General features: G+C 35.3%; 1 protein-coding gene across 1 annotated transcript in view; it reads left to right on the top strand.

The window, feature by feature from the left end:
- Nucleotides 1-20,584, top strand: part of LOC105474842 (contactin associated protein 2) — a 2,256,224-nt gene that overhangs the window by 1,191,558 nt on the left and 1,044,082 nt on the right. The gene's annotated exons all lie outside the window — the stretch shown is intronic.

The raw sequence follows: 20,584 nt of genomic DNA, 5'->3' as shown, positions 1-20,584 counted from the left end.
AAGGGTAAAATGATGCCAACTAGAAGCCTATATATTGTTTCCTGAATGGTAAGCAACTCCACCAAAGAAAAAAAGGTGAAGCAGATCACTTTCTTTGCTGCCGTTATTCATAACAGTCAAATACAGCTTACTGTGTTTTTTTCCAATGTGAAATATGGTTGTCCTAGCCATAATCTTGGTCTTGTGCTAAATATATTATTAATGACATATAATTATAATGAGTAGCTTACTTTGTAAAGAAGATGTAGTGATGTTAGCAGTAAGAGTGAAATTGGCCATTTCCCTCTCGTAAAGCTGTGTCTTCCCCAAGCAATAAAATACGGCTTTGTAAGTGGAACATGTGGATAAAAAGATGAATTGCCCACTATCTTGGAGCCTCATTTTAATATTTAATTTTACTTTGGGCACATCCTGATACACTAGAGAAAGCCTTTATTTACTTTTATTTTCCAGCATTAATTTTGTTGCTCTGAAATATACCAACTACTTTACTAAGTGTTAAATTCGTTTTAATATTGTGAATACAAAGTTTTAATTTTATGAATAAGTTTATAGTACTGAAGTCACTCAGTGCTGCAATGATAATACTGATTTTGGATCTGATTCTCGATTCCTCCCTTTTCAGCAAAATATGGTGCGTGGGTGACATGACATTTCGTTTCCATTCACTCGGTTAATTCTCTTTTACTTATCCTCATGTGAGTGTGTGTCTCTGAGTTACTAGGACCACATTAATGGGGGCATCAAAACTACAGACCACAGTTTCAAACTGTCCTTCTAAAGTGACTAGATCTAAAGACCAGGACTGGTCGTTTGGAGATGAAATGAAGAGTGCTGATAATTATTTATTACCTATTACCTGCCAGGCATCCTATGAAATATATCACATGTTATATCATTTCCTCTTTAAATCAACACTGGTGTTCATATTTTGTAGATGATTTGCTGAGGCTAAGGGAGGTTAAGCGACTTTGAAAAGATATCATAGCTAAAAAATGTCAGAGATGAGACTGAGTCCCAAGACTTCGGGATTTTAAAGCCCATGCCTTTTCCACTGACTCCAAAGAATGAGCAGTTGCGGGTAGCATTGATTTAGAATCATCAAGCAGTCATTTTGTGTCACCATTTTCTCCGATCACCCAAAATTCTATCCACACAGATCTGTTATTTCAGCAAAAGACTCTAAATGCTATTAAAATGCAGACGAGATACAGTGAATGATAACATTTAAAGATATTTAGGGTCAGTCCTTTTCTTCTTAGGCTGACCAAAAGCTGAAAGAATAAATTGAACTGACTGATTAGGCAGAGGTAACACTAGGGAAAAAAATGTTTAGAAAACTCAAAAGGCAGATTTTAGCTGCTTCATAATTTTGCTCTAGGCTATTGTTACTGCTAGTCTTCAGAGAAGCTTGTGTGGCACAGGAATACTAAGTGAGCTGAATGATCTGAAAGGTATATATCAAATGTGCTGTTACGAGGTCTTTATACATAGATGGTAGAACCCTATGATAAAAGTTCTGTAGATACTTCAGCATTATGCAAATGACTGATCACTTCATGAGACAATTTTTAATAATACGTGTGAAATTAGTTTTCTCCTACTTAGTTCTTTAAAGTATTAACAGTATCCATTCTTTTATATTATTACTGTTCATATTTTTGAAAATTGGAGAATTTCAAAAAATAAACCTACATTAGGATCAAAATATTTTACATATCATCTGATTCTTCTGTTGGCCTCTAAGTGATGATCATGTAGTTGACGGATAGTAACCCTGCATATCCAAGTCAACATCTCTTTGCTTTATATGTGTTGTGTAGCTTGTTATTTTGTGACTATAATTAAAGTAGCAAAATTATCTAAAGACCTAGGTTATTATCGTATAAAATTTTCAGGAAAACTATATGTCTTTTTCTAGTTTGATATGTTTGTGTTTTTATCCGTTTCTTGGTGTATATGTAAAATTTAAGTATGTGCCATGGGTTTATGAGCCAGTACTCGTAATGCATCCTGAAATTTTCCAGTGGCAGATATAAATATGGAGCTGTCATATTTGCACTGAATTATAAAATGACTGAAAACAATGAAAACTGGTATATTCTTAGTGGGTGGCATGTTAAACCCACACAATTTTGTCATGTTTACTTTTATTTGTACTCGTTTGACAGCAGGGAAAAAGCACTCTGCTTAAATCTATTTCAATAAGATAGTTTTAAAACTTTATAACTTTATGTAAAAGCTTTCATAGATTCCCTTTCCTGTTAGTTGATTGAAAACGGAATTCTTTAGTCACACACAGGTAATTATAAAATGAATGTCCTTCCATCAACATGTGCTTCCTTGTTTGGATCAAATATATGTCTTTGCATTTGTAAACACTTTCCCTTCCTTTTTTGTTGAACTTGTGAAGTGAATGTTATGTTTATGTATTCGATTATATGGCATGTTAAACGTAGAAGTTTTCTCCCAACTGCAAGACTTTATTTTGCTGGGTTAAAACACTTGGCTAACATATGTTTGCCAAAGATAAGGTGCCTGTTTGAAAACTGATGTTCGTAAAAGCTGGTCACTGATAGTTTTTTCTGTTTCATTAAAGACAATATATGCTTTCTACTGTTGTCTTTTTTTCTTTCAGCAGAGTTACTATAGAGGAACTATATTCAGATTATTTGTAATACTTTGGAGTTACATTTACATTTATCACTGTATTTCCATGTTTGAATGTCAGGGAGAGTGTAGGAGCATCACATAGTTATTTTGTAGCGAGGAGCTAGAATCTAACCTGCAAAGCATCCTGTGTATTCCTATATGCTACAGCTCCAGCTTAATTAATTAATAAGCCATGAACAATTAATGGGTTAATTTTCTACTCATTAATTTTAAGAAATTTGAAAGAAATGATTTTGATAGCTACAAAACTATTACATTTCTACAAAGGAAAACTAAATATAACATTGTAAATAGTGTTCCAAACTTATTTTTGCCTGTGTCCCATAATTGAAGATTTTAAAGCATTAAAGTTGATTCATCCCTATTGTCAATCCTATTCTTTCTGGCTGTGTTCATCAGTCGTTGCCTTTTCAGTAAAATATATTAAATGCATAATTGTTCTGACAACTTATATACAAATGAGGTGTGTGAATGTGGTGTAGAGAGAATTGCAGGATGTTCAGATACAATTTTTTCATGTTAATTTTATCTCAGAAACTTCAGGGACTACTACAATTTACACAGTAAATTTTAAAATGTAGAGACTGACATTTTGTTTCTTTTATTTATTTATTTAATTTTCAACCTTCAACGAGTGGATCTAGACTGACCTTTCAAACTTTGCATAGTCTTTTTCAAATTTATCTTTCGGACTTTGTTTTCCATTCGCTCCACTGCTCCATTGCTATACTATTGCTTTTATCACTTTTTCTCAAGCGTGTTACTCTTAGTCCTGTTTTCACTTGGTTATAGTCACTATTATTCTCCTAAAACTCATGCAGTCATTCACTATCCTATTATGAACAACAAATACACACTAGTCATTGTGGATACAAAAATGAAGAAAACACGATTTCCTACATGGAGGGGAGTGTATTGTTTAGTGGAAGAGATGTAATTACAGAGGCAAGGCACTAGGGTAAAATTATCTTACCTGTTTTCTGATTGTGATGATCAACAAATCATTGGTCCTTCCCTGTAAGAATAAAGGTAGCTATCCCACCTTAAAAAATCAGTATGAGCCATTCATGAAAGTCATCTTCCCTTGATGGTAAGTGAATGAGGAGGGTACTTGTGGGTCAGTCTTGGTCAGTGGACTTGTTTGCAACCCTGAAAGAGAGCTTCTGTTAGGATAAAACACACTGAAGATAATGAGCGAAGAATTGTGAAGAATTTGAACTCTATGTGATGCTGATGGGTACCAGAGACTACCCTACTTCTGTATTTCCTCTTATGTGAGAAGTTTTATATATACATATGTATATATATGTAAATATTTATATATATGTATATATGTAAATATATATACATATATAAATATATACATATACATATATATACATACATGCATATCTATGTGTGTGTGTGTGTGTGATGTTTGTTCCAATTTGTCAAAGTATTCTTTTACTTGGATCCAAAAGTTTCCTAACTTATATAAGTACCATTAATATAATCAGATACTACCAAAAGCAACCTACAGATTCAATGCAATCTCTATCATAATAGGAATTACATTCTTCACAGAAATTGAAAAAAATTCTCAAATGTGTGGGATCGCAAAAATCCCAGAGTAGCCAAAGCAATCCTGAGCAAAAAGAAAAATGCCACAGGCTTTGCATTACCTGACCTCAAAATATACTACAAAGCTGTAGTAACCAAACCAGCATAGTACTGGCCTTAAAACAGATACATGGACTAATGAAACAGAATAGAAAACTCAGAAATTTATCTATCTATACAATCAACTGATTTATGACAAAGATGCCAAGAACACTCATGGGGAAAGGGTAGTCTCTTCAATAAATGGTGCTTGGAAAACTGGATATCCATATGCAAAAGAATGAAACTAGACCCCCACCTCTCACAAAATCAAATCCAAATGGATCAAAATTCTAAATGTATGACCTGAAATAATAAAACTGCTAGAAGAACACTTACAGGATATGCTTCAGGTCATTAGTCTGGGAAAATATTTTATGAATAAGGACTCAAACACACAGGTAACAAATGCAAAATGAGATTATATCACACTACAAATCTTCTGCACAACAAAGGACATAGTCAAGAGTAAAAGCTACAGAATGGAAGAAATATTTTCCATCTACTCATTAGAGGATTCATATCCAGAATATAGAAGGAACTAAAGCATCTCAACAAAAATATATTTTAAAATAGACAAATGATCTGAACAGACATTTCTCAAAAGAAGACATACAAATGGAAAAAAAAAAATGAAAAAATTCTCGACATCACTAATTATCAGGAAAATACAAATCAAAAATCACAGTAAGTTATCTCACCATCAATAGGAGGCTATTATCAAAGAGATGAAAAATAACAAATGCTCACAAGTCTGAAGAGAAAAGAGAAAACTCTTATATGCTGTTGGTTGGATTGTAAGCTAGTACAGCCACTCCGGAAAAAGGTATGGAGATCCTCAAAAAACTACAAATAGTGCTACTATATGATCCAACAATCCCACTAATGGGCATTTATTCAAAGGAAAGGAAATCATTATAGCAAAGAGATGTCTACACCCCCATGTTTATTGCAGCACTATTCACAGTAACCAAGACATGGAATCAACCCAGGTATCCAACAACAGATGAATGAGTTAAAAAATGTGGTATACATACACAATGGAATACTATTCACCTGTTAAAAAGAATGAAATCCTATCATTTGTGGCAAGATTTATGGAACTGGAAGACACTATATAAGGTTAAATAAGTCAGGAACAGAAAGTTAAGCACCACATGTTCTCACTCATATGAGCAAGCTTAAAAATGTTGATCTCATAGAAGTGAAAAGTAAAGCAGAGGATACTAGAGGCCGAAAAGGGTAGAGGGAAGGGAAGAGAGAAAAAAGTTTGCTAAAGGATACAAAATTACAGCTAGGTAGGAAGAGTAAATTCTAGTGTTTTATACCACTGTGGGATAACAATAGATAATAATATGTAGTTTCAAATAGCTAAAAAGAGGATATTCAACATTCCTAACACAAAAGGTGAGTTTGAGAGGATGAATATGCTAATTATCCTAATCCAACCATTACACATTATATGTATTGAAATCTGACCATTACACATTATATATATTGACCAATACACATTATATATATCACTGTGCTTTTCATGAATAGGTACAACTATTTGTCAATTAAAAGGAAAATTTTTAAAAAATCAGAAATATTAAAACAAAAGATACTATCAGCAGCTTAAATATGAAGGGAACTGAATTCTTGAAAAGCAAAAGTAGATAAAACTGTGAGACTTTCAACTCTAAAAATATACTTTTCATAAGTTAAACAATATTTTTTCCTTGTGAATTTTTAAGTTCAAATAATAATGACATTAGTGCCTGCTATTTTGTAGGGTGAATTTCATTAATTTTATGACACTTGGATTCCATAATAACCTTGAAAGATAGATAGAAAAAAATACATATCATTCCAAATTAAATGAGAAAATTGATAATCCTGTAAAAATCAAATAACATTATAGTGCAGATATCTTGCATTTGATTATGATGTAAGAGCTCTTCTCATTTGTTTATCTGCCATTCTTCTTTTTTTTTTTTTTTTTTTTTTGAGACAGAGTCTCACTCTGTCGCCCAGGCTGGAGTGCAGTGGCCGGATCTCAGCTCACTGCAAGCTCCGCCTCCCGGATTTACGCCATTCTCCTGCCTCAGCCTCCCGAGGAACTGGGACTACAGGTGCCTGCCACCTCGCCCAGCTAGTTTTTTTTTTTTTTTTTTTTTTTTTGTACTTTTTAGTAGAGACGGAGTTTCACCGTGTTAGCCAGGATGGTTTCGATCTCCTGACCTTGTGATCTGCCCATCTCGGCCTCCCAAAGTGCTGGTATTACAGGCTTGAGCCACTGCGGCCGGCCTATCTGCCATACTTCTTATTGGAACTCAGAGCTGATATAATTCTGATGGTTTTAGAACTATCTGTGAACACATGTACTACCCTACCATTTGGTGAATTTAAAGTTTGGAAATCATGAATAAATGATATTCCCATTAACAAAATAAACATCATTAAAGATATATGTTGAGAGATGGGAAGGAGCTGGTGGGTCAAGAGAGGCACTCTTTTGTCCATCATCCCTGTCTACAACACTATTTTGTGGTATGGCTATTCACAGTTACCACTGTCATCTGGAAAGAAAGATTATCTCACATGCCTGGGCTCTTACAATTATTGCAATATTTTTTGCATGAATAATGAACAAATTTATAAATTATAACATCATCATTCCTGTTACGTTTCTAATATGAACGATATTTATTTACACATGTAGGGCCTTTGCCTTGATTATAGACATTAGAAAAGAATATTTGGGAGGTGTTATAGAAATAACTGAAGTATAAATTTGCATATTTTTCATTTAGTAATAGTCAATATATTTCTAAAGACTTGAATAAAACAAATACAATTTGGTACAGAATTCTTCAATGCATTTTCTAATTTCTCCTCTCTGATGTGAAAATAACACAAGATTTAGAAATTGCCTGCAATAAAACATGTTTATTTACAAAGTGAAATAGTTTATGTTGTATTAACTTAAATTTTCCTATTTCCGGTGCCCATGTAATACCCCTCTAAGCAAATTATGATTATTGACAAGTTTACTTTTATACACTTTATAGTACTCATTTCCCATACATAATGCATGATTCTTTAATAAGATTGATAAATATTCAACTCTCAATAAGGCAAAATCCTATGTATTCAAAATAAAATTTAATTGAACATTAAAATTCTTGTCTAGTTCTCATTTTGTGTGTGTGTGCATGTGTGACTTAGGCTCTTTTTCCTGACATTTGTGAAGTCAATGAGTTTTTCTTCTGTACATTAGTTTCTCCCCTTCAATGTTGCTTTACAATATTGGTATAAATATTGGTATAAAATATGCATTCAGTAGAGAAAACAATACATTTCAGACATCAGACTTAAAACACTTTTTGTTGTTGCTTTAAAAACCAGACTTGTACATCCCTGCACTGAAAATAGGAAATATTTGTTCCTATCCCATGTGCCTGAACCAAAGCATTTTAAAGTACTTAAAAATTTTTAATTTTATAAATTAAGGTTTATAAATTGACCTTATTGACCAATACCACTAAGTCCTTTTAACTTTAGAAAACCCTCCACAAATAACAAATATCATTTTCATTTGACTTTTTTTAATACAAATTAATTTTTTCTTGCAAAAAGGAATGGTAAGTTTTATTAATTAGAGCACTTTAGTTAAACCAATGCTTTCAAGCAGTCTATCTTTTCAGTCAATGATTATCTTTGGCTCTATACCAAACACTTCAGTTTTTTTCTTCTTTGCAGTGTTTTAAAATGTATTTGGTTGGGTAAAAGTCACTGTTTTCAGGTTTCAAAATGTTTCTACAATATATTAAGTCATATATAGTAATTTATCTCTTTATGATTTGAGTGCTAGATTCGTTTTACGCCTAATAATGTAGAAAAATTTAACCTTATACATTTTTATATATTATACTAATTTCTAAATATAATAAGCACAGGTGATAACTTATTATATTTGTTTGTCTGTTTGTTTGTTTTTGAGACGGAGTCTTGCTCTGTCACCCAGGCTGGAGTGCAGTGGCGCTATCTCAGCTCACTACAAGCTCCGCCTCCCGGGTTCCCGCCATTCTCCTGCCTCAGCCTCCCGAGTAGCTGGGGCTACAGGCGCCCGCTACCATGCCCGGCTAATTTTTTTGTATTTTTAGTAGAGACGGGGTTTCACCGTGTTAGCCAGGATGGTCTTGATCTCCTGACCTTGTGATCCGCCCGTCTCGGCCTCCCAAAGTGCTGGGATTACAGGCTTGAGCCATCGCGCCCGGCCTATTATATTTGTTTATAGGCAGCTGCTGGAATAATCCTAGAACAATGCATAGTTTATAAAAAGAAATAAAAGCGGAGTAGGAAGGAATGAAAGGAGAGAAAAATAGCATCTGAGCAGTCTGAGAATTTCACAATAATAATTGTTAAAAAGTTTAAATGACTATAAATTATTCTTAAACAGTATGTTTTGCCTATATTTATTATATATAACAGTATTAGTCTGTATTTCTGTAATTAATATTTCTCTAGAAAACAGTGTTAAATATATATTTATTGTAGTCTAAATTCTAGTTCATAACATGTAAATTGCAAGCTTACCTTAATTCAGCAGTTTGTAAACTGACAATTTTTCCCCCTTTATAAATTTTTCCTCCTTTATAAATCAGTTAATCAGTAATTTGCATTGATGCGCTAGAACTCCAAGCAAGCATTTCAGAGTGTTCTATCACAAAGAATCATTAAAAGGAAAGCTTCAAAGCTAAATCTTCAGTGGTAGCTAAAAAGCAGATAAAGACTACATAAATCTGATGGCCTGAGACAAGAAGTTCTTATAAATTAAAGGCAAATAAGCAAGTGATGAGGCAACATGTGATTTAAGGTGCAAATCTTCTTTCAATGGCCGTGAATAAATCTCCTTTAAAGACATTCTATTGTGTTCACTAAATTAAAATGTGCCAATTCTTCAATGATCAATGACAATTTGTTTTGCTGTAATTTAATTAGCTGATGAAACAAATGAATAAATAGCATCAGCTAAGGTCATCTGTTCTACCTGTTGCCTTATGTTAATGTGTATTTCATCCTCAGATTCCTTAGCTCTCAGAAATTTGACTGACATGACTCAAGGGAATAACAATATTTGAAATATGTATATAATTTGTAACATAAAGATAATGTTGGTTTTATGTAAAAGCAATTCAGCAAGTCTGAAATTACTTTTCTGCAATGACTATAATGTAACAAATAGAAATAATTTATAATACTGTGTTCTATGTCAATTGTATTTAAACAGTTTTGAGATATGGCAGAGGATCTTGCTTCCCTCAGGACTAATAATGTACACTTCATCTAAGTCCTAATTTTAATTAACTGCTCTTGTTAAGATAGTTTTGTTTTTGTTTTTTACCTCTAAACCTAATCATACTTGGTATTTAAATGGAATATTCAATAAAAGTTGTTCCCATTTCACCTATTTTGAAGTCAAAGGTTTTTGCTTTAAAAACATTTTTGAACTAGCTCTACAGTTTTTGGAAGCTGTTTAGGGACTTCACATACTATATGCAGGAGTAAATAACTAATTGGTGCTATACTTTATGATATTGACACATTCAAAGAGCTTCATCGATTCAGTGCACTTTCTCTCTCTTAAAAACATGAGACCGTTAACCATGATAGAAATTCCCATTGTTAATTTATTTTGCCTGCTCTATTGCCTGTTATTGAGTTACTCTGTTTCAAAGGCAAAAGTATATTTTTTCCACATGGAAAAAAAATTCAAAACCAGGCAGTAGATAGATATTATTCTTAGCCATTAGCATGCTTAATAATAGTATTGCAAACAGCAGTTCACTATGCACAGCTTGATACAATAAATGAAAATACTAGTTTATGAATCTGATACTTAAACTTTACTGATAAGACTGGGTTCTTTAAAGCCCAACCTTTGGTCTTTTGAATCGTTCTCTACAGCAATTAGGCACTCATATAAAGTGAGATACTATACTTGCAGTGAGCTGAGATCCAGCCACTGCACTCCAGCCTGGGCGACAGAGCAAGACTCCGTCTCAAAAAAAAAAAAAAAAAAAAAAAAAAAAAGTGAGATACTATAAACCACAACTCTGTTTTAGCATGTAGAATTCTTTTTTTATATACATATACATACGTTCTGGGATACATGTTCAGAACGTGCAGGTTTGTTACATAGGTATACACGTGCCATGGTTGTTTGCTGTACCCATCAACCTGTCACCTACAGTAGGTATTTCTCCTAATGCTATCCGTCCCCTTACCCCCACTCCCTGACAGGCCCTGGTATGTGATGTTCCCCTCCCTGTATCCATGTGTTCTCATTGTTCACCTCCCACTTATGAATGAGAACATGTGGTGTTGGTTTCCTGTTCCTGTGTTGGTTTGCTGAGAACGATGGTTTCCAGTTTCATCCATGTCCCTGCAAAGGACATGAACTCATCCTTTTCTATGGTTGCATAGTATTCCATGGTATATATGTGCCACATTTTCTTTATCCAGTCTGTCATTGATGGATATTTGGGTTGGTTCCAAGTCTTTGCTATTGTGAACAGTGCTGCAGTAAACATACGTGTGTATGTGTCTTTATAGTAGAATGATTTATAATCCTTTGGGTATATACCCAGTCATGGGATTGCTGGGCCAAATGGTATTTCTGGGTCTAGATCCTTGAGGAATCACCACACTGTCTTTCACAATGGTTGAACTAATTTACACTCCCACCAACAGTGTAAAAGCGTTCCTGTTTCTCCACATCCTCTCCAGCATCTGTTGTTTCTTGACGCTTTAATGATCGCTGTTCTAACTGGCATGAGATGGTATCTCATTGTGGTTTTAATTTGCATTTCTCTAATGACCAGTGATGATAAGCTTCTTTTCATATGTTTGTTGGTTGCATAAATGTCTTCCTTTAAGAAGTGTCTCTTGGCCGGGCACGGTGGCTCAAGCCTGTAATCCCACCACTTTGGGAGGCCGAGACGGGCAGATCACGAGGTCAGGAGATCGAGACCATCCTGGCGAACACGGTGAAACCCCGTCTCTACTTAAAAAATACAAAAAACTAGCTGGGCGAGATGGCGAGCGCCTGTAGTCCCAGCTACTCGGGAGGCTGAGGCAGGAGAAAGGCGTAAACCTGGGAGGCGGAGCTTGCAGTGAGCTGAGATCCGGCCACTGCACTCCAGCCTGGGTGACAGAGCGAGACTCTGTCTCAAAAAAAAAAAAAAAGAGTCTCTTCATATCCTTTGCCCACTTTTCAATTTTTTTCCTTGTAAATTTGTGTAAGTTCCTTGTAGATTCTGGATATTAGCCCTATATCATATGGATAGATTGCAAAAAAACTTTCTCCCATTCTGTAGGTTGCCTGTTCACTCTGATGATAGTTTCTTTTGCTGTGCAGAAGCTCTTTAGTTTGATCAGATCCCATTTGTCAATGTTGGCTTTGTTGCCATTGCTTGTGGTATTTTAGTCATGAAGTCTTTGCCCATGCTTGTATCCTGAATGGTATTTCCCAGGTCATCATCTCAGGTTTTTATAGTTTTTATATCTTATGTTTAAGTCTCATCCTTCTTGAGTTAATTTTTGTATAAGGTGTAATGAAGCGGTCCAGTTTCAGTTTTTTGCATGTGGCTAGCCAGTTTTCCCAATACCATTTATTAAATAGGGAATCCTTTCCCCATTGCTTGTTTTTGTCAGGTTTGTCAAAGATCAGATTGTTGTAGATGTGTGACGTCATTTCTGAGGTCTCTGTTCTGTTCCATTGGTCTATATATCTGTTTTGATACCAGTACCATGCTGTTTTGATTACTGTAGCCTTGTAGTATTGTTTGAAGCCAGGTAGTGTTATGCTTACAGCTTTGTTCTTTTTGCTTCGAATTGTCTTGGCTATATGGACTCTTCTTTGGTTCCATATGAAAAAATTTAAAGTAGTTTTTCTAATTTTGTGAAGAAAATCAATGGTAGCTTGATGGGGATAGCAGTGAATCTATAAATTACTTTGGGCAGTATGGCCATTTTCACAATATTGATTCTTCCTATGCACGAGCATGGAATGTTTTTCCATTTGTGTCCTCTCTTATTTCCTTGAGCAGTGGTTTGCAGTTCTCCTTGAAGAGGTCCTTCACATCCCATGTAGGTTGTATTCCTAAGAATTTTATTCTTTGTAGCAATTGTGAACGGGAGTTTACTCGTGATTTGGCTCTCTGATTGTCTAGTATTGGTGTATAGAAATGCTTGTGATTTTGCACATTGATTTTGTACCCTGAGACTGCTGAAGTTGCTTATCATTTCAAGAAGTTTTTGGATTGAGATAGTGGGGTTTTCTAAATATAAAATCATGTTGTCTGAAGATAGAGACAACTTGACTTCTGGCCTAAGGAGCTTTAAGTGACCAGGTCACAGCCATTGTTTCAAGTAATGTGGAACCCATATACTTGAGGGATATGGTAAGACCAATGACTACTGGGTAAATAACGAAACTAAGGCAGAAATAAATAAGTTCTTTGAAACCAATGGGAACAAAAACACAATGTACAAGAATCTCTGGGACACAGCTAAAGCAGTGTTCAAAGGGAAATTTATAGCACTAAATGCCCACAGGAGAAAGCAGGAAAGATGTAAAATCGATACCCTAACATTACAATTTAAAGAACTAGAGAAGTAAGAGCAAACAAATTCAAAAGCTAGCAGAAGACAAGAAATAACTAAGATCATAGCAGAACTGAAGGAGATAGAGACAAGAAAAACCCTTCAAAAAATCAAGGAATCTAGGAGCTGTTTTTTGGAAAAGATTAATAAAATATATAGACTGCTAGACAGATTAATAAAGAAGAAAAGAGAGAAGAATCAAATAGACACAATAAAAAATGATAAAGGGGATCTCACCTCTGATCTCACAGAAATACAAACTACCATCAGAGAATACTGTAAACACCTCTACGCAAATAAACTAGAAAAGCTAGAAGAAATGGATAAATTCCTGGACACATACACCCTCCCTGGACTAAACCAGGAAGAAGTCAAATCCCTGAATAGACCAATAACAAGTTCTGAAATTGAGGCAGTAATTAATAGCCTACCAACCAAAAAAATCCTAGGACTACACGGATTCACAACCAAATTCTACCAGAGATACAAAGAGGAGCTGGTACCATTCCTTCTGAAACTATTCTAAACAATGGAAAAAGAGGGACTCCTCCCCAACTCATTTTATGAGGCCAACATCATACTGATACCAAAACCTGGCAGAGACACAACAACAACAAAAAAGAAAATTTCAGGCCTATATCCCTGATGAACATCGATGCAAAAATCCTCAGTAAAATACTGGCAAACCAAATCCAGCAGCACATCAAAAAGCTTATCCACCACGATCAAGTCGGCTTCATCCCTGGGATGCAAACCTGGTTCAACATAGGCAAATCAATAAGCGTAATCCATGGCATAAACAGAACCAATGACAAAAACCACATGATTATCTCAATAGATTCAGAAAAGGCCTTTGATAAACTTCAACACCCCTTCATGCTAAAAACTCTCAATAAACTAGGTGTTGATGGAATGTGTCTCAAAATAATAAGAGCTATTTATGACAAACCCACAGCCAAAATCATACTGAATGGGCAAAAACTGGAAGCTTTTTTCCCTTTGACAACGGGTACAAGACAAGAATGAGCTATCTCACCACTCCTATTCAAAATAGTATTGGAAGTTCTGGCCAAGGCAATCAGGCAAGAGAAAGAAATAAAGGGTATTTTTAATAAGAGAGGATAAGAGAGGAAGTCAAATTGTCTCTGTCTGCAGATGACATGATCGTATATTTAGAAAACCCCATCGTCTCAGCCCAAAATCTCTTTAAGCTGATAAGAGTTCTTTATTTTGGGTTTAGTCTAGTTTTAAGAAAGTCTTCTCTCACCTACTACTATTGAAATTTTATGGGAACACAAATGACATTATCGTCTAAGTGAAAGACATGTTCACAGTAGGCTTACAAGAACTATTTCATGAAGAAATACTTTGTACTGTAAAATTTGTACATAAGCCATTGATGATCACTTTTTCCTGAGGGGAAATATAATGTCACAATTCGGATTGGTATTTTAGTGAAATGGAAAGTCCCCTTATTGCCTCTTCCTCATTCAAAGTTTGTGAAACTCTCTTCTGTTTTCTTTGAGGCTGTGTCTTGAGCAAAGTTTTACTGCAAGTTGGAACCAAACTGAGATCGAATGGCCACCAGTTAGTTAGTAGTGACATCTGTTAAGTCATTTTCTGTATTGGGAGCTCACCTAATATCACTTGAAATTATATCCTTATCTTTTATTCAGACTCTGACCTCCATCTTGCTTGTTGTAACATAGTCACCAAAACCTGCTATCTTTACTGCTTATAATTGCTCATCTTCTCCTAAGTTGTTTCTTTGGATGACCTCAGCGAATCTTCTCAAACATTCTGTGAGGCAGGTACTATTATTGTTCTTTCTGTGTCTACCCCTTTGTCCCCTAGCTATTTTTTGGAGAGCTGATAAGTGAACTTGTAGTCTGACTACAGGGACCTTTCTAATAACCAGATAACTTTATTTCTCTCTTCTTGATACATTTGTTATCTGTGTTCCTGCATCTAGACTGGGTCGTGATAAAGCTGAGTCCAGCTATAGGGGCCAGACAGAGCCTTCTTCTCCACACAGCAATCTTAGCATTTTAGAGCTCAGCTTCAGGAAGCACTTTCCTCACTGAATAGAAGCTGTTGCTCCTCTTCGTGGGAAGTCTTAGCAATGCCAGTGATCTAAGGTGATGGAATCTGTTGATCCTAGACGCAGCAGCAGTCCGTACTGAAATAAGTAATATTTTAATAATTTTTTGCCCTTTCTTCTTCCAGTTTTGCTATTCAAGATGATGTTTCTTAATCTTGTGCTCTTTAATTAGCACCTGTTGACTAAATGGATCAACAAACCTCTACTCTATCCCCCTTGTGACTTACTCTCCTGGGCACGAGTCTTGTTTTATAGTCTAGCTTAGCAGACTTCACGTCGGTTTTCGTCTTGATACTGTCCATCTAGTGAACACTTTTTTTGTTATAATTTCCTCCTTCTAAACTTCATACTGTTAAGTCGTTTCTGGATTGCAGGATTTTTTTTCTAAAGTCAGAACAGTGGGAAATTAGTTAATAAAGCGTCTACGTTCATTTTAAAGACCCCTGAGAGATACTTAACCAGTTGCCTGCTGTGTAAATGTTATTGAGAATGAAAAACATAAAGCAAATTTACAACTTCTGTTGTGTCCACATCCATTCCAAACTAGATGCACAATAACAAAAATAGCACTTAGAACTCTAATTGTAGTATCTGTGAAAAGACTCCAGTGTGATTTATGTAATAAATTGGATACTAAAAACTTTCTTAGGATATCATGCATTTAACAATTAGGAAATGACAGCCCTGAGGGTAAATGTAACTTGAATGAAAGCATTTTCCCAAAAGAAACTATTGGTTTTCAAGTAAGTGCATTTTTACCAATTAACTAGTAAACAGGTCTTATTGTCACAGAAATATATACTTATCAAAACTTTGGACATATTTGAAAAATAAGCAGATTTTCTTAAACCTCAGTTTTTGGGTGGTCCTATTTTCCTCTTATCTATAAGTAAACCTTTGCCCATCAAACAGATATGTACCTTTTAATCAAAATATCATATGGTATTTTTATTACCCATAAATTTATCCTATGGAATTTTCTAGCAAGTAGGCATTATTGTCACAGAAATTTACTTGTTTGTAAAAACATAAAATAAATTAATCATATGCTCATTGAGTAAACAGAGCTGAGTAATGGGTTGCAGTCATTTTTAACACAATTTAACAAATGTTTGAACGATCTGTAATTTTATTCATGTGTGACTTATGGCATCCATTTTAACGAATGTTAAGGTTAGATGATGAATGTTAATATCAGTCATTTCCAGACTTCAACGTTAATACACGTAAAAGTGACTACCAAGCATTTTCCCCTAATAAAAAAAGAAATTTTATTTATCTCAATGAAATTTTAGCTTCTAATAGTCTTCAAAAGCTATATAGTTACTATAATAATGTTGCCATTCCTCAGAAAACATTCTCAAGCTGCTTTGGAATCACCTTAAGCGTTTATTTCTGAAAACGTATTCATGTACTCCCTAAGCATAAATGAACAGAATGGCCTCATTCGTTAAAGCTATTTACTCTTTGTCTGGTAAAGCTGAGCTCAGAAGTCAAAACCAGCCTGCAGACATTCGGTGTTTGGGCACCACAGTGTTTTCTAAAGGGATTTTAAGACCATTAGGCACATCTTGCTCAAAGGTAATTGTCTTATACCTGGCACACTTCATTTATAAACTTGCTTAATCTCTAGAAACGGATACTTTAGTTATCCCTAAACAAGCTGAATATTTAGTTTACTTTTCTGCATCTCACAGTGATGTCTAATAGGCATCAAAAGCACTCAAAACTGAGCTCTTAATCTTTCTTCATGAACCTGCTTCTGTTTCAGTTTTCTCCATCTCTGTAAATGGCCGCTGTATTCCAATTACTGAGAATGTAAAACTTGGGAGTTCTCTTTGACTCAATCATCAGCAAATCCTGTTGGCTCTATCTTAAAAGTATGAGCAAAATCTGCTACCTGCTGTCCCGAGCCCCCTACTGTCACCTCGCTTATTGGCTTATCGGAGTGATCTTTGAATTCATCTCCCTTTTCCACCCTTGTTTGCCTGTAGCCTACTCTCAATACAATGGACAGAATCGTTCTTTTATAAAACACAGGCCAGATCATTTTACCCTCTCCTTATGACCTTTCAGTGCTCCCCATTTTACTACTGAAGAAGTCACGTTCTTGAATCATCCTTTAAAGTCCTATACAATAGGTCCTTGGAACATTTCTGAACACCCCCTGCTATTTCTCCCTCATTGCCTCTGCTTTAGCTGTGCTCTTTGTCTAGCATTCTGGGAACAGTGCTGCCTCAGGATCTTTGCACTTGCTGTTCCTTCTGCCTGGAATGCTCTTCTCTTACTTGTCCACAAGGTCACTTGTCTCCTCTTTTTCAAAATGTTTCCCAAATGTCACCTTCTTGATGAAGCCTTCCCTGACTACTCTAAATTAGAAACAGCCTGCCACCCACCTCTCTACTCCCTAACCCTCTTTTCTACCAATTTAATTATTTTCTCATCCAAAACTCTTACCTCTCCTAATGATATGTTCTTTATTTATTTGCTTATTTTTTATAAACAATATAAAATTGAATATAAATTTGATTATAAACCTGAAAGTTCAAAGACTTTTGTCTGTTCTATTAACTGCCACATCTTTGGACATTAAATGAGTGTCTGGCATGCAGAAACAACTGTATATTAAAGATACGTGTTTCTTTCCCAAACTCATAACAATCCTAGAAAACTAAAATATACACCATTACTAGTATTCAAAGCATCTTGTTTAGGCATGGCTTCAAGCTTTGACCTAATTTGTTATATATGTCCCTATATTCAGTTAGTGTTTTCATAAATTTTATTTATAACTCCTTAGCTTTTATCTTGTGTCTTCATCCTTGTGGTTCAGCAATTACATCTAGTCTATATCTTGGTATATAAATAAACACTGAATTTTTATTAGATTGCAATATGTTAAGGTCTCCTAAAGTCCAACATTGTAATCTTAATCTTTAATTTATCCCATGTCTCCTGTGATTCATATATTTTAAATTTTAAATCTTTCTCCAAAAGTATGTTGACCATACCAGTCCCTATTTTTAAAGACATGAGATAATTTTTCAATGTTTATTATGCATCTATAGTTGAAACCATTGGCTTATTTTCTTGATTAACTCTTACTACTATTGGCTAAGATTTCTCTATCTAAGGCATTCATGGTGCCTTTTTCACCCTTTATATATCCTCAGTTTACCAGATTCCCTTCTACCATGAATCGTTCTTTTGAAAAACAACAACAACAACAACAACAACAACAACAAAAAACCTCTGTACCCTCTGTAGATGTCACACTGTGTTCTTTCTATTGTCTCCATGACCCCTATGTGTTCATGGATATTTATTAATTTTATGTAGTGACTGGACACTCCAGTCAATTCTCACCAGCCATTTTGACCCCCCACCAGCCATTCCAACCGCCATCCCTAAATGAAATCAGCAGAGAAAAGATTAAGGCCAAGGCAACAGAAGTCTATGGAAAGGTATTTAGGTGATCGCGGAAGGGGTCAAAGAAGGTAAGTGGTTTCCTTGAACATTACCAATGGGTTGGATTCCATCCATCAGAAGGATTTTCAACTGAGGGTCATGGAGCCCAAAACAACAACCAAAGGTTATATTATACTAATGGAGGGTGTGAGAGTTCACAGAGATAAAGGATTGTAGAAAGCCAAGAAAAGTCAAAGTGCTGGAACTTATCATTTAAAGGAAAAAAATCTAAAATATAGAAAACCAAGAAAGATTAACTAAAGAATCTGGAAGTCCAAGGACAACAGCTATACAGCACAAATGAATTTGGAAAGCAATTATGAAAAAGTTTCCTTTAGGATGTATGATCTTCTTGAGATCTGTATACTCTTTTATCTATTCTGAAAAGTACCTTAAGCTAGCAGAGTCCATGAGTTTCTGACAACAATGAATTTTATAGATTCTTGCTATGTGAACACTAATAATTTAATGTTAGGTTATTCAGTTTTGTGTGCATGCTTCGCAGTTTTCAACAAGACATTCCATTATTCGATCTGTCTATCTTGTTCTTGCTTACTTAGAGGTTTCTAGGAATGCAATCTATACCCTGTATAATTTAACTCTTAAGTCACATTGTGTTAGACAAGAGTTTTGCCTTATATTCTCATTAATAATAAAGTGACCTAGGATTTTTATTATTTAGTGCATAGTTTCCTAGTTGTATATATTCCTTCATAATAAACAAGCTCAAAATTAATGGGTAAGACAGTCACCTTTTTTATTTTTAATAATGACAGATTGATGAGTCAGGAATTTAGACCCAGAATATTGAGGATGGCTCTCCTCTGCTGCCTGATATCAAATGGCTAAGGGGGTAACTCAAAATTCTTAGAGCTGCAGCTGGAATCACCTGACAGCTTCTTCACTTCTGTGCTTGACACTGTGACTGGGAAAGGTGAAGGATGCATTCAGCTGGGACAGTGGGCCTGAGCACCCTCACCTGTGGCCCTGCCAACTAGACAGTCTCAGGCTGGTTAGGTATTTTATATAACAGTGCAGGTCTCCAAGAGTGAGCGTTTTAAGTAAAGGAGTAAGCTTTGTTATGGTTTGTTTTGAGACTAGGTTTCGCTCTGTCACCCAGGCTGGAGTGCAGTGGTGCGATCATAGCTCACTACAGCCTCGAATTCCTGAACTCAATCTTTCCACCTCAGCCTTTCAAGTAGCAGGGATTACAGTTGCATGCCACCACTCCAGCTAATTTTTCTCTTACTCTTAGTAGAGACAAGGTCTTACTCTATTGCCCAGGCTGGTCTCAGACTCCTGAGCCCAAGAGATTCTCCTGCCTTGACCACACAAAGTGCTCAGATTACAGGCGTGAGCCACCACTTCCGGCTAAGCTGTATTATCTTTTATGTCCTAGCATTAGATGTCACATAATGTCACTTCCACCATGATCTGTTAGTCACAGTAATCATAAATATTCTCAGATTCCAGGGGAAAAGATGTAGACTGGGATGGGTGTTGAGGCATTTGAAGCTGTAATTTAGGACTGCCACCTCACCTATGGGTATACTGACTGAATGTTCTTTACTCCTGTTCTTTATGTTATGTTTAACTATTACAGTAGTTGTTCGGTGTTATGGAGTGTGTATCTTTGTCCCTTCAAAAATGTCATAAAAGGCATATCCAAGGTAAAGCCAACTCTAAACTGCATGTCTTAGATGCAGTTTTTGAAAACATGGCATTGGAGAATTGAGCTTAAATGAGTAAAGAATTACTGGCATAATTTTTTTGTATATTTCCCTAAGGCCCTATAAATACTATAAAATAACATGCAGAAGTTAATAAAAAAACATAAAAAAATCAAGAGGCAATTGAGTTGGAAATGACTTCAAGACAGACTTGATAGCAATATATGCTTTATCAAAGAGTCTATTCAGTGATGACTGAATCAAAGAGATTTATACCGATCTATGAATTTGAGGTACAATCAAAATGAAACCTTCACCTCCAACAGGTCAGTAGGTCTGAGCCCTCACCTGTGGCTCAGGTGATAGCATCCAATGGGGTGCT

This window comes from Macaca nemestrina, chromosome 4 (assembly GCF_043159975.1).
Source record: "Macaca nemestrina isolate mMacNem1 chromosome 4, mMacNem.hap1, whole genome shotgun sequence".
Classification (NCBI taxonomy): domain Eukaryota; kingdom Metazoa; phylum Chordata; class Mammalia; order Primates; family Cercopithecidae; genus Macaca; species Macaca nemestrina.
This window is presented reverse-complemented; position numbering and strand designations above follow the sequence as displayed.